General features: G+C 40.1%; 1 protein-coding gene across 2 annotated transcripts in view; it reads left to right on the forward strand.

Annotated features, from left to right (window-relative positions):
* The first annotated feature begins 1,303 nt into the window (after positions 1-1,303).
* Positions 1,304-12,949, forward strand: part of LOC106596915 (netrin-G1) — a 224,165-nt gene continuing 212,519 nt past the window's right edge. Inside the window, exon 1 of one of the 2 annotated variants that reach the window (XM_045714453.1) lies at positions 1,304-1,562. The gene's annotated coding sequence lies outside the window, so the exon portion shown is untranslated. Of the gene's footprint in view, positions 1,563-2,202; positions 2,649-12,949 lie in introns of those variants that run through there. The other variant, XM_045714452.1, reaches the window with a different exon arrangement.

Raw genomic sequence — 12,949 nt, forward strand, 5'->3', positions numbered from 1 at the left:
TACCTGTTCACCCAGCTTCCATCCAGAAGGTGAGGTCAGTACAGGTGCATCAAAGCTGGGACAGAGAGATTGAAAAACAGCTTCTATCTCAAGGCCATCAGATTGTTAAACAGCCATCACTAACACAGAGAGGCTGCTGCCAACATACAGACTTGATATCATTGGCCACTTTAAAAAATGGAACACTAGTCACTTTAATAATGCCACTTTAATTAAGAATGTTTACATATCTCACATTACTAATCTCATATGTATTTACTGTATACTGTATCCTTCACTATCTATTCTTTACTATCTATCAGTATTTAAAAATGTAATAAAATGTATGCACTCTACTGTAAGTCGCTCTGGATAAGAGCGTCTGCTAAATGACTAAAATGTAAATGTAAAAAATGTATCTCAGCCGCTATGTCACTGCTCATCCATATATTTTATACTTATATATTCTCATCCCATTCCTTTACTAGATTGTGTGTATTAGGTTTTGTTGTGGTATTTGTTAGATATCTCTTGTGGAATTGTTCTGATATTACCTGTTAGATACTGTCGCGCTGTCAGATCTACACTCGCTACACTCGCAATAACATCTGCTAGCCATATGTGCATGTGACCAATAGAATTTGATTTCATTTGACATGCAGCTTCAGTTTCATGACGCAAATCAGCCATTCTACACACTATTATAATATTCAGTGAACAGTGGTGAAGTTCAATTAAATGTGTGTTGTATTGTGTAGGCGTGAATTATCAGTGACAGTTGTTTTTTTTTGTTTTTTTTGCGTAACACATACAGCATAACGTTTAGAAAATAGGAACAATCAATCGGTGGATGGGGCTAACAGAACACTGCATTTCCCTCCCATGGTATTTCGATTGTATCCGGTATCCTGATACTTGGCCCTGGTATCATATCTTCAGTAAAATGTTCGGATAATGAAAACACTTGTTAGTAAACCAATCCTTGCAGCCAACTATGACTTTAACCAATCTCATTTCAACACATTTAAGGCATCTTTAAATCGAGTAGGCCTACGTAGTGCCTACCCTATGTCCCTACACTCAAATAATTATTTCTCTCACGCCCATAACATGTGATTTCATTATCCCCAAAACCGACTTCACAATATGAAGCATTTGACTTGGATCACAATTGATTACCGTAATCACGTCAATTAGTATATCCACTACGTGAGTTTAGTGTTCCAAACAGTCTATTAGTAATCTATGGACACAACTGTTTAATGATGCTGACCTTCAGATCGGGTGTGGTTATGGCGCTAACTCCCGGTCCCGGACATGGCAATAACACCAACATTAATAAGCGTCTTGCTCAAAACCGACCCGTCACGACACTTGTTTGCCCCACTGTTCGGCACCCTGCAGGGGCAAGTATAACATCAATGACTCTTCACCGCGGGAGCTACGTACAGCAGCCGCTCCGCCGCATCCGTCTTACTCTGCCCTACAAAAGCCTTTAAAAGTCACCACATTATGCACGGTCGATTTGAAGGAGTTCCCGTTTAAATGTATTTCAATGACTGGTGAACTTGGAGAGAGGAAAGGTAAGTACTTGTCTTCTTTATTGGCTTGAAGAATATAGGAACAATGCATAACAGGCGTTTTCACTGCTTTGCGTCTCTCACATGGGAGTGAAATGATTAGTAGAGAATAACAGATGTCCATTGATCAACGTCATGCGTTATTACTTTTGATGTGTTGATGAAGAGTTGTTTATGTTGTTTAAATGTTGTTTATGTGTTGCTTTATCTGTCATGTTATCGAACTTTGGTATAAATGACAGATTAGCACGTGAAACTACACATTAAGAAAAAAAAATGCATTTGGTTCACACAAACTAAAGAAATTGTTGTCAGACCATAGTAAGAAATTACTATGAGGTTTTATTCTAAAATATAGATATTACTATCCCATGAACCTTCAGTGGAAACCACATGTGAAATAGACCTTTTCACATTGTATAGCTAGACAGAATATGACAAGAATGTGAATACGCGGATATCCACACCCTCATCCCCCAATTCAGCTTCGGCATATTATTGTCCACATAAAGAGGGCATATACTATTCTAAGTCCGTATCTTGGGTGACTTCATCTCTCCCCTTTTTCAAAAGGTTACCTCTAGGACCCAGCTGAATGAGAGAGACAAGTGTTGAACTATAATAGTTCTCGTCGTTCCTATTAGCTCACGTTTGGAAAAAAGATTTCTTATCTCCATTCTAGACTCTTATTGGGGAGTGACAAGTGGTAGGAGACAGTGGGGAAGCCCGTAATTACCCACTCCGAGCTCTGTGGCTCTGTCCCTAAACCCCGCAGAAAGAGCAGAAAGAGCGGAGATAGGTGGTTTAGGAGGTTATCAAGGAAGATCCCGAAGACCTGAGGAACGCCTGCATGGTCGACTGACTCAATATATCAACCGCGTGAACGTCTCTGCTGCATAAAATAAACCGATGATTAAGGATTAAGCGTGGAGGTTTCCCATGTCTCGGGTTTATTCCTGTCTCCGGAGACTCGTCTGAGCGGTGATAGAGAGACTTGGAGAGAAGCCGTTTGTGCTCCCGGGATTTCCCTGAAAACCCTCAGCTCTCAGTGAAAAGAGAGGGATCTCCAAAAAAAAGAGGTTGCAGAAGGTGAGAGGAGGAAGGAGATGTTAGATCTTGAAGTTGATAACCAAAATCTGAGGATTTATTGGGTTATTTTAGCTATTTTAATCTTCTATGGGTTTTTAGCGCGAGAGAGATGTTTTTCTCTGTCGCTTTCTAAACGCTTTACGCATGACTCGGGTGGTTATTGTAATGATGAGGCTATAGATTTAGATGTGACCAAGATGTTTTCAATCTGGTCGTGTACCAAAGTCTACATCAGATATTGCAGATCTACTCCATGACCTCTTGCAACACACCAACTTTAATCAACTAAGGTAAACACTAGGTTGCATATTGAACTTGTTGAATGTTTAAAAACAGTTAGCCTACAGCTCCGTTCTAGGGCACTTACACTGTAAAATCAAGTGTCTATAAACACATAACTAAACACCTTTTTGGTAACACTTTTTAAATGCGTCAAGGAATTTAGAATTTTACATCACAGTGTTTAGATTGTAAACACCAGAAAGTGTTAATTCGCTGTAACACTTTTTAAACACACAAACAGGTTATTCAGCACAATGCCTTTAGGTTTTAACACTAAACACTGGGGGTGTTGTTTTAACACTCTAGGGTGTAAAGCCATATTTGCATATTTTCCCTGCATGCCTTTCAAGTGAATGTGAGCGATACCCACCAATGACTGTTTGTTAGTGACAAAGACATGGTTGTTGCGTTCAGTAACTTTTATTCCTGAAGCCTTGTGGTTCAATTAAAAATAAGCCCTTTATGTCCGCATGTTATACATTTCATGTTTTTAGTTTACTTTAGTTTAATTTACTTTAGTTATGGCGTAGTTATATGTGACGTTGTGGGCTGAAAATCCTGTCTCATGGACCACATCATACTCTTTTTACTGACTCGAGAGTCGTGATTTTTATTTTTTAATTTTTTTCTGAGTGACTCGTTCCTTTTAGTTGTTTGTTTGACCTGCTATTGCTGGCCGCAGTGAGTCCTACAGCAGGATTAATACGGGCTCCTCCGGCTCAGCCCAATAGACGTGCTCCAACCACCGACTGTCTGTCATATGTGCGAAGGGAAATAGATCATGAGCATAGAGAAGAAAAATCCATGTTTAGAACTGATAATTCATCTCATGGTGCAATAATGCAATTAATTGATTACTGAATGTTATGATGGACACAGCTTTATAGAACCAAAACATACACAAGCCTCTGCTCAACAAACTCAAACTGGAGAACGAATAGTGTGTTGGGGGGGGGGGGGTGGCGGGGGGGGGCTGCAGTTCACAAACGACTGTGCTTATCACCTTGCCTGGTTACCCAGACTCCTTGCTCCGGCCAAACGGATGTTAGTTTCTTCTCCATAAGGGGAAGTATGTAACGGACAACAGAGCAGAGGAAGAGTCGTTCACAAGTCGGTCGCAGCCACCACTACACCTCATTTTAAATGTATCAAGATATAATATTATTTGTATGTCTAGCAATCAAGAAATGTACATTGTCATTTTGTTTAAAGTACATGTTTACAAATCTTGGTCACAAATGACAGCTCCAATAAGCCCCCCCCCCCCCATATGGTGCGTCGTAGTCGCTAAGCAGTTTACTTTGAAGCGATGTGCCGATGCCTGTATCACTTTAGCAATGATCAATGACTTCCAAAGCTTTTGTTTTTGTTGAACAACCACCTGATTGGTTTGGTATTGGTGTCGGTAGAAGACATAAAGGCTACGCGCTACGGCGTGTGGGACGTCACCTATAATAATATGGCTGCTATAAATTCCTTTTGACCAGCAGCTGCCACAATTGTGTACACAGTGTCGAATAATGAACCTAATTTTCGAAAACAATTGGCTGGAAAGGCTCAATGCTTCAATAAGCTTAATTTGCCCATCACTAGGAATCCAGTCAGAGGGAGAATATCCATTTAGTTTTTTATATTTTATCACCCAAAACCTGCACTCAGAATAACTGCTATGGTAAAGGACTTAATGACAAGACTACCTAAACCATATAAACTGAAACAACCATCTCAGTACAATAAGTCCAACCCCTTACAAATTGGTTTAGTTTAGAAAATATTTTGTTATTTATCTTTGTATAGTGTAAGATCAATTTCATTAATCAATGTGCAGGAGGAAACATATTAAAACAAACTATTCAAAAAAATTACCTACAACAAAGCATGCTGGGAAATATGATAATGAGACCCCTCCGACTGCTTTTTTTCACTCTGAGAGAGAAAACGGAAATTAACTCAACACAGTCGAAAAACAACAACAACACTCGGTTGAAAATATTTCTTTAATCAAATGTCCTGTTCAGGTGTGCTGAAATGTAGGTAAGGTGACAAACATTCCTAACACCGATCTGAATAACAAGCATGGGAAGTCACATACATTTCTAATGACTTAAAGCACTCTAAGCAGGATGATGGGGAAAGGAAACATTAGTGTTTAAAATCTGGTTAGAAACTGACTATCATGTCTTATCATATCATATCTTGCATTCTAAACGCCTGTGTTTAAAATGAGAACACTTATTGGGCTAATCTAAATACCTATTGTTTAAGTTTTAAACACGTTTCATGGTTTTACATGTGAGTATTACATGCTGACCAAACCGGCTCCGCATGCGTATGTGGATTTTGACCCGTTAAAATACCCAAAATAACTGTGAACTTACTATATTAAATTGGCGACAGGTCGAAACACACATGAAACATTCATGGCTATTTAGCTAGCTTGCTGTTGCAAGCTAACTTGTCATGGATGACAAACATTGGGTTGTTATTTGACCTGAAATGCATATGTTCGTGTACATTTAGCTAGCTTGCTGTTGCTAGCTAACTTGTCGTGGATGATAAACATTGGGTTGTTATTTGACCTGAAATGCATATATTCGTCTTTGTAGAGTTTTGGGTGGCTACTTTGAATAATCTCAAATATAAAATATATTTTGATTTGTTTAACACTTTTTTGGTTACTACATGATTCCATATGTGTTATTTTATAGTTTTGATGTCTTCACTATTATTCTACAATGTAGAAAATAGTAAAAAGACAGAAAAAAACTTGAATGAGTTGTTGTGTCCAAACATTTGACTGGTACTGTAAGTATTCAAACCCTTTACTCAGTACTTTGTTTGAAGCACCTTTGACAGCGATTTCAGCCTTAACCCTACAAGCTTGGTACACCTGATTTGGGGAGTTTCTCCCATTCTTCTCTGCAGATCCTTTCAAGCTCTGTCAGGTTTGATGGGGAGTGATGCTACACAGCTTTTTTCAGGTCTCTCCAGAGATGTTCCATTGGGTTCAAGTCCGGGCTCTGGCTGGGTCGCTCGGAGACATTCAGAGACTTGTCATGAAGCCACTCCTGCGATGTCTTGGCTGTGTGCTTAGGATCGTTGTCCTGTTGGAAGGTGAACCTTCGCCCCAGTCTGAGGTCCTGAGCGTTCTGGAGAAAGTTTTCATCAAGGATCTCTCGGTACTTTGCTCTGTTAATCTTTCCCTCGATCCTGACTAGGCTTCCAGTCCCTGCCACTGAAAAACATCCCTACAGCATGATGCTGCCACCACCGTGATTCACCGTAGGGATGGTGGCAGGTTTCCCCCAGACGTGACACTTGGCATTCAGGCCAAAGCGTTCAATCTTGGTTTCATCAGACAGAGAATCTTGTTTCTCATGGTCTGAGAGTCCTTTCGGTGCCTTTTGGCAGACTCCAAGCAAGCTGCCATGTACCTTTTACTGAGGAGTGGCTTCTGTCTGGCCACTCTACCATAAAGGCCTGATTGGTGGAGTGCGGCAGAGTTGGTTTGTCCTTCTGGAAGGTTCTCCCATCTCCACAGAGGAATTTTGGAGCTCTGTCAGAGTGACCATCGGGTTCTTGGTCACCTCCCTGACCAAGGCCCTTCTCCCCCAATTGCTCAGTTTGGTCGGGCGGCCAGCTCTAGGAAGAGTTTTGGTGGTTCCAAACTTCTTACATTTAAGAATGATGGAGGCCACTGTGTTCTTGGGGACCTTCAGTGCTGCAGAAATGTTTTGGTACCCTTCCCCAGATCTTGACACAATCCTGTCTCTGAGTTCTACGGACAATTCCTTTCATCTCGTGGCTTGGTTTTGCCACGTCCTGACCATGGTAAGCTGTCATTTTCTATGGTAGAGTAGGTCAGGGCGTGACCGGGGGGTTTATTCTATGTGTTCTATTTCTATGTTGTTAGCTTCTAGTTTTTGTATTTCTATGTTGGTTTGTTTGGGATGATCTCCAATTAGAGGCAGCTGGTCCTTGTTGTCATTAATTGGAGATCATACTTAAGTAGGGGTTTTTCTTCCTGGATTTTGTGGGTGATTATTTTTGAGTAGTGTTTGTTTCTCCTCTGCGTCACGGTTTATTGTTTTGTTTATTCAGTTTATTTATGTATTGCAAAGTTTCACAGATTAAATAAAATGTGTAACGACACACACGCTGCACCTTGGTCCTCTCATTCCTATGACAGCCGTGACAGGTTTTTGCTCTGACATGCACTGTCAACTGTGGGACCTTATATAGACAGCTGTATGCCTTTCCAATCAATTAAATTTACCACAGGTGGACTCCAATCAAGTTGTAGAAAAATCTCAAGGATGATCAATGAAAACAGGATGTACCTGAGTTAAATGTTGAGTCTCAGAGCAATGGGTCTGAATACTAATGTAAATAAGGTATTTCTGTTTTTTTTATATATAAACTGTTTGTCACGCATCACTACTTCACAGGAGAGCCATTTGAACGTAACCTTTTTTTAAATCAAAATGCATTTTTGGGGCAGAAATGCTTTCTGGAACATGTGAATTTTCATGTGCCTTAATATCAAACTTGTATGCCATCTGTAAATACAAATAACATTTGTGAAATACGCGCCGAATAGGTCTAGCCACAGAAAAAAAGCAGGCGCTAGTCATGATTGGCTGAGATAATGAGTGGACTGGACATTCCCCTGAGAGATGAGTTCAGATTGGTCTGCCATGCTTCTGTCTATTTGAGCTGGTCAGTATGTGTAAGTACTAATGCGGCTTTTAAAAATATATATATTGCGTACTGAAATTGCAAAAGTGTTGCTCTCCACTTTCTGGAGGACCGAGTTTTTGAAATCAGTGGAATTAGAGTATGATAGCTAAGGAGATGGTCTCCAGATTACATCTTCAAAGTAAATCAACTATGGAATCTGTGACAGAGATAGTCTAGCTAGCTACATTTTTCAGATATTACACATTTCTAATTTTGTCAGAAAGTCTTTTTCTTTTCACGTTAAAGTGTACAGTTAGCTAGCTAGCTAACGTTACCTTGCTGACTCGCTAGCTAATGTTACATGTTTGATCTGTGTAGTAATATTATTCGTATTTCAGAGCCATTTGTATTGCTAGTTATAGCCTAATGTTAGCTCGCTAACATTGAACCTGGTTGGTTAGCTGCCTGCAGATTCATGAAGGTTAGTAACGTCATGAGTTAGGATTATGGTTCATTGTTTAGCTAGCTAGCGACATGTCTTAACAAAGACTCCACTATGCAAGTATCCATTTCAATTGAATGTTCATGATGTCCTTACGTCTATCAACAGCTGTCGAGTCGCATCTGGTAAATTTACTGAGGAATTTACGAACACTCAACACCCATTGAATATGTCCGACGTCAATAAACGTTGGCAAAAAAAGTGTTATCAAATTTTTGCCAGCAGCACAGTTGCAGTCACTAATGCTCTGGATAACATAAAAACAGCCTAACCAGCTCTGCTAAGGCGATTAAAATGGTCAGAGTGAGCTGTTCTCTCATTTGTGTCTGGAAGTAGCTAGCCAGTTAGCCAGTTAGCTTGGGTGCTTGACTGCTGTTGTGAGGTCAGAAAACTCGGACCAACCCCACCAAGAGATGGGTGGGGCTTAAGCTTTAAAGGGTGTGAACGATGCTGAACGGGTGTAGACAAAGAAGAGCTCTCCAGTAGGTACCAAAACATTCATAGGCCATTTTCTCAAAAGTGAGGTTACACATTTATCAACTTTCAAAGCAGAATTACTTTCCCATTGTTCCTAAACTGTAGTGTATGATATACCGTTTTCTAGCTCTGATCCTCTACTTTTATCCAATATAAAAAACACTGTTTCAAATTTTGCCGAAGACAGAATCGACCTGGTCTGTTACAAATGTTGTCATTCTGGTGTATAGTGATGTCAGTATGGTGTATTGTGATGTCATTATGGTGTATAGTGATGTCATTTTAGTGTATTGTGTGTAGATTGATCAGAGAAAAAAATTATTTAATCCATTTTAGAATAAGGCTGTAACGTCACAAAATGTGGAAAAAAGAGAGAGGGGGTCAGAATACTTTCCGAAAGCGCTGTACATAGACAGAGGGGCACTGTTTCGCCCTTTCGGATGTTTTCTTCGGTGAGATAGGTAGCCTCTTGCGAATTGAATGACAATTATTAAACGCAGAGTGATTAAAGATACATTATTTAATATGTTGTGGTTTTTTTGAGGGGGGGGGGGGTGTTGGAGGGGAAGCCTGGCTTCCCTTAGAAACCATGAACATACACTACTGCTAGTGGTTATGGCTCATACTGGCTGGACGGGGGATGTATAGGCTATAGACAGGGCTGATTGGTTATGGCTCCTACTGGCTGGACGGGGGTTGTATAGGCTATAGACAGGGCTGAGTGGTTATGGCTGGAAGGGGTTGTATAGGCTATAGACAGGGCTGAGTGGTTATGGCTCCTACTGGCTGGAAGGGGGTTGTATAGGCTATAGACAGGGCTGAGTGGTTATGGCTCCTACTGGCTGGACGGGGTTGTATAGGCTATTGACAGGGCTGAGTGGTTATGGCTCTTACTGGTTGGACGGGGTTGTATAGGCTATAGACAGGGCTGAGTGGTTATGGCTCCTACTGGCTGGACGGGGTTGTATAGGCTATTGACAGGGCTGAGTGGTTATGGCTCTTACTGGCTGGACGGGGTTGTATAGGCTATAGACAGGGCTGAATGGTTATGGCTCCTACTAGCTGGAAGGGGTTGTATAGGCTATAGACAGGGCTGAGTGGTTATGGCTCATACTGGCTGGACGGGGTTGTATAGGCTATAGACAGGGCTGAGTGGTTATGGCTCATACTGGCTGGACGGGGTTGTATAGGCTATAGACAGGGCTGAGTGGTTATGGCTCATACTGGCTGGACGGGGGTTGTATAGGCTATAGACAGGGCTGAATGGTCTGAGGGGCTGAATGTCTGTCTTCTGATGGATCTTAGAGGATTAACACAATAATACCTGAGTTCTGATTAATAGTGATGTTATGTTTGATACCGGAGCTCCGAGTCATGTGTTGAAATCGAGAAGAAAAAAAAGCAGTTAACTTCGAAGCAGTGTGTCGATGCGTGTATCACTTTATCACAAGTACGTCGTTACCCACGTCCGAAGCTTCGTTTGATCACAGGCTTTTTCAAACCGTGTGTTGCAAAAAATGCGAGATCCCACTGATTTATGTCGTGGTTCCGGTGCTTTTGTCCGATTCCAAGCTGCTTTCAAACACTGACCCCTACTGGACACCGTACATACAAATATAGTTAGGATTTTTGAACGATAAGTTTCACCTCAACGTTAGCTTAGTGGGTAGGTAACATTCAGGGACGTTATGGTATGAGGTCGAATTCCACTGAAGGCAGACTATTTATAAAATTGTTCTTTATGCACCGTTGTTCAAAAAATTTATCTAATTTAGTATAGTACGTTTCTGTCTTAAGCATCATAAATAATGCCATAGATTAATATTTTTTTAAATAGTCAACTTGAAGGCGAAAAAGGGAAGCATGATGTAAGATGCAAACCTGATATTTCAATTGATTATAGGCCACTATAATATATAATAATAGGCTACTATAATATAATATATAATTATAGGCTACTATAATATAATATATAATTATAGGCTACTATAATATAATATATAATTATAGGCCACTATGATATATAATAATAGGCTACTATAATATAATTATAGGCTACTATAATATAATATATAATTATAGGCTACTATAATATAATATATAATTATAGGCTACTATGATATATAATAATAGGCTACTATAATATAATTATAGGCTACTATAATATAATATATAATTATAGGCTACTATGATATATAATAATAGGCTACTATAATATTATATATAATTATAGGCTACTATAATATAATATATAATTATAGGCTACTATAATATATAATTATAGGCTACTATAATATAATATATAATTATAGGCTACTATAATATAATATATAATTATAGGCTAATATAATATATAATTATAGGCTACTATAATATAATATATAATAATAGGCTACTATAATATAATATATAATAATAGGCTACTATAATATAATATATAATTATAGGCTACTATAATATAATATATAATTATAGGCTACTATAATATAATATATAATAATAGGCTACTATAATATAATTATAGGCTACTATAATATAATATATAATAATAGGCTACTATAATATAATATATAATTATAGGCTAATATAATATATAATTATAGGCTACTATAATATAATATATATTTATAGGCTACTATAATATAATTATAGGCTACTAAAATCAGCCAACGACTGACCGCTGCTACATGGTCTTAAAATGAAAACAACTGAGAAAAGAAATACCTGTATCGATAATCACTGCTATGTATTCCTGACCAGCAGATGTCACTAATGTGCTTCGTGAACAGATAATGAAGCTCAGAGTAATTAACATTTTATTTTCTTTCCCCGATACAATTTGGTAAAAAGCGCCTAAGCCTTCAGAGAGCCTCGGTTTCCCATCACTACTTAATCATTTGATATATAGGCAAAAGTAGCCTGTGTGTGTGTGTGTGTGTGTTCCAGTGTGCAGTATGTTAAATAGTTTTCAATAATGCATGGGAAGCTCTCATACATACATGGTGTTGGCTATCTGAGTCTACAGCAGGCATCATCAACTTCAGATAAACTTTTTTCATGAGCGGATAATTATGAATCGTTTGGAAAACTGAAAACCACCCCACCACTGTGATACTAGGTAGACTGCAGAGAGGGATAGAGAGTAAGAGGAGCACAGAGACAGAGAGTAAGAGAAAGGCAGAGAGAAATAGAGAGAGAGGGAAGCAGAGAAAGAGAGAGGGAGAGAGGCAGAGAAAGAGAGAGAGGCAGAGAAAGAGAGAGAGAGAGGAAGAGAAAGAAAGAGGCAGAGAAAGAGAGAGAGAGAGGCAGAGAAAGAGAGAGAGAGGCAGAGAACGAGAGAGAGAGAGAGGCAGAGAAAGAGAGAGGGAGGCAGAGAAAGAGAGAGAGAGGCAGAGAAAGAGAGAAAGAGAGGCAGATAAAGAGAGAGAGAGGCAGATAAAGAGAGAGAGAGGCAGAGAAAGAGAGAGGGGCAGAGAAAGAGAAAGAGAGAGAGGCAGAGAAAGAGAGAGAGGCAGAGAAAGAGAAAGAGAGAGAGTAGAGAAAGAGAGAGAGAGAGAGAAAGAGAGGGAGAGAGAGAGAAAGGGAGGCAAAGAGGGAGGCAGAGAAAGAGAGAGAGAGGGAGGCAGAGAGAGAGAGAGAGGCAGAGAAAGAGAGAGAGAGAGGCATAGAAAGAGAGAGAGAGGGAGGCAGAGAAATAGAGGGAGGCAGAGAAATAGGGGGAGAGCAAGAGGGAGGCAGAGAAAGAGAGAGAGGGAGGAAGAGAAAGAGGGAGAGGTAGAGAAATAGAGAGAGAGGGAGACAGAGAAAGAGAGGGAGGCAGAAAAAGAGAGAGAGAAAGGGAGGCAGAGACAGAGAGAGAGGGAGGCAGAGAAATAGAGAGAGGGAGGCTGAGAAATAGGGGGAGAGCAAGAGGGAGGCAGAGAGAAATGGAGAGGGAGAGAGGCAGAGAAATAGAGAGAGAGAGAGAGAGAGAGGGAGACAGAGAGAGGGGGAGGCAGAGAGAAATAGAGAGAAGGGGAGGCAGAGAGAAATAGAGAGAAGGGGAGGCAGAGAGAAATAGAGAGAGAGAGAGAGAGAGAGAAGGAGAGAGAGAGAGGGAGACAGAGAGAGGGGGAGGCAGAGAGAAATAGAGAGAGAGGGAGGCAGAGAGAAATAGAGAGAGGAGGCAGATAGAAATAAAGAGAGGGAGGCAGAGAAAAAAAGAGGGAAGGAGAGAGAGGGAGAGGCAGAGAAATAGAGAGGAGGCAGATAGAAATAGAGAAAGAAGGAGGCTGAGAGAAATAAAGAGAAAGGCAGAGAAAGAGAGAGAGGAGGAGAAAGAGCGAGAGAGAGAGGTAGAAATAGAGAGAGAGACAGACAA

This window comes from Salmo salar, chromosome ssa03 (genome assembly GCF_905237065.1).
Source record: "Salmo salar chromosome ssa03, Ssal_v3.1, whole genome shotgun sequence".
NCBI classification, from domain to species: Eukaryota; Metazoa; Chordata; class Actinopteri; order Salmoniformes; family Salmonidae; genus Salmo; species Salmo salar.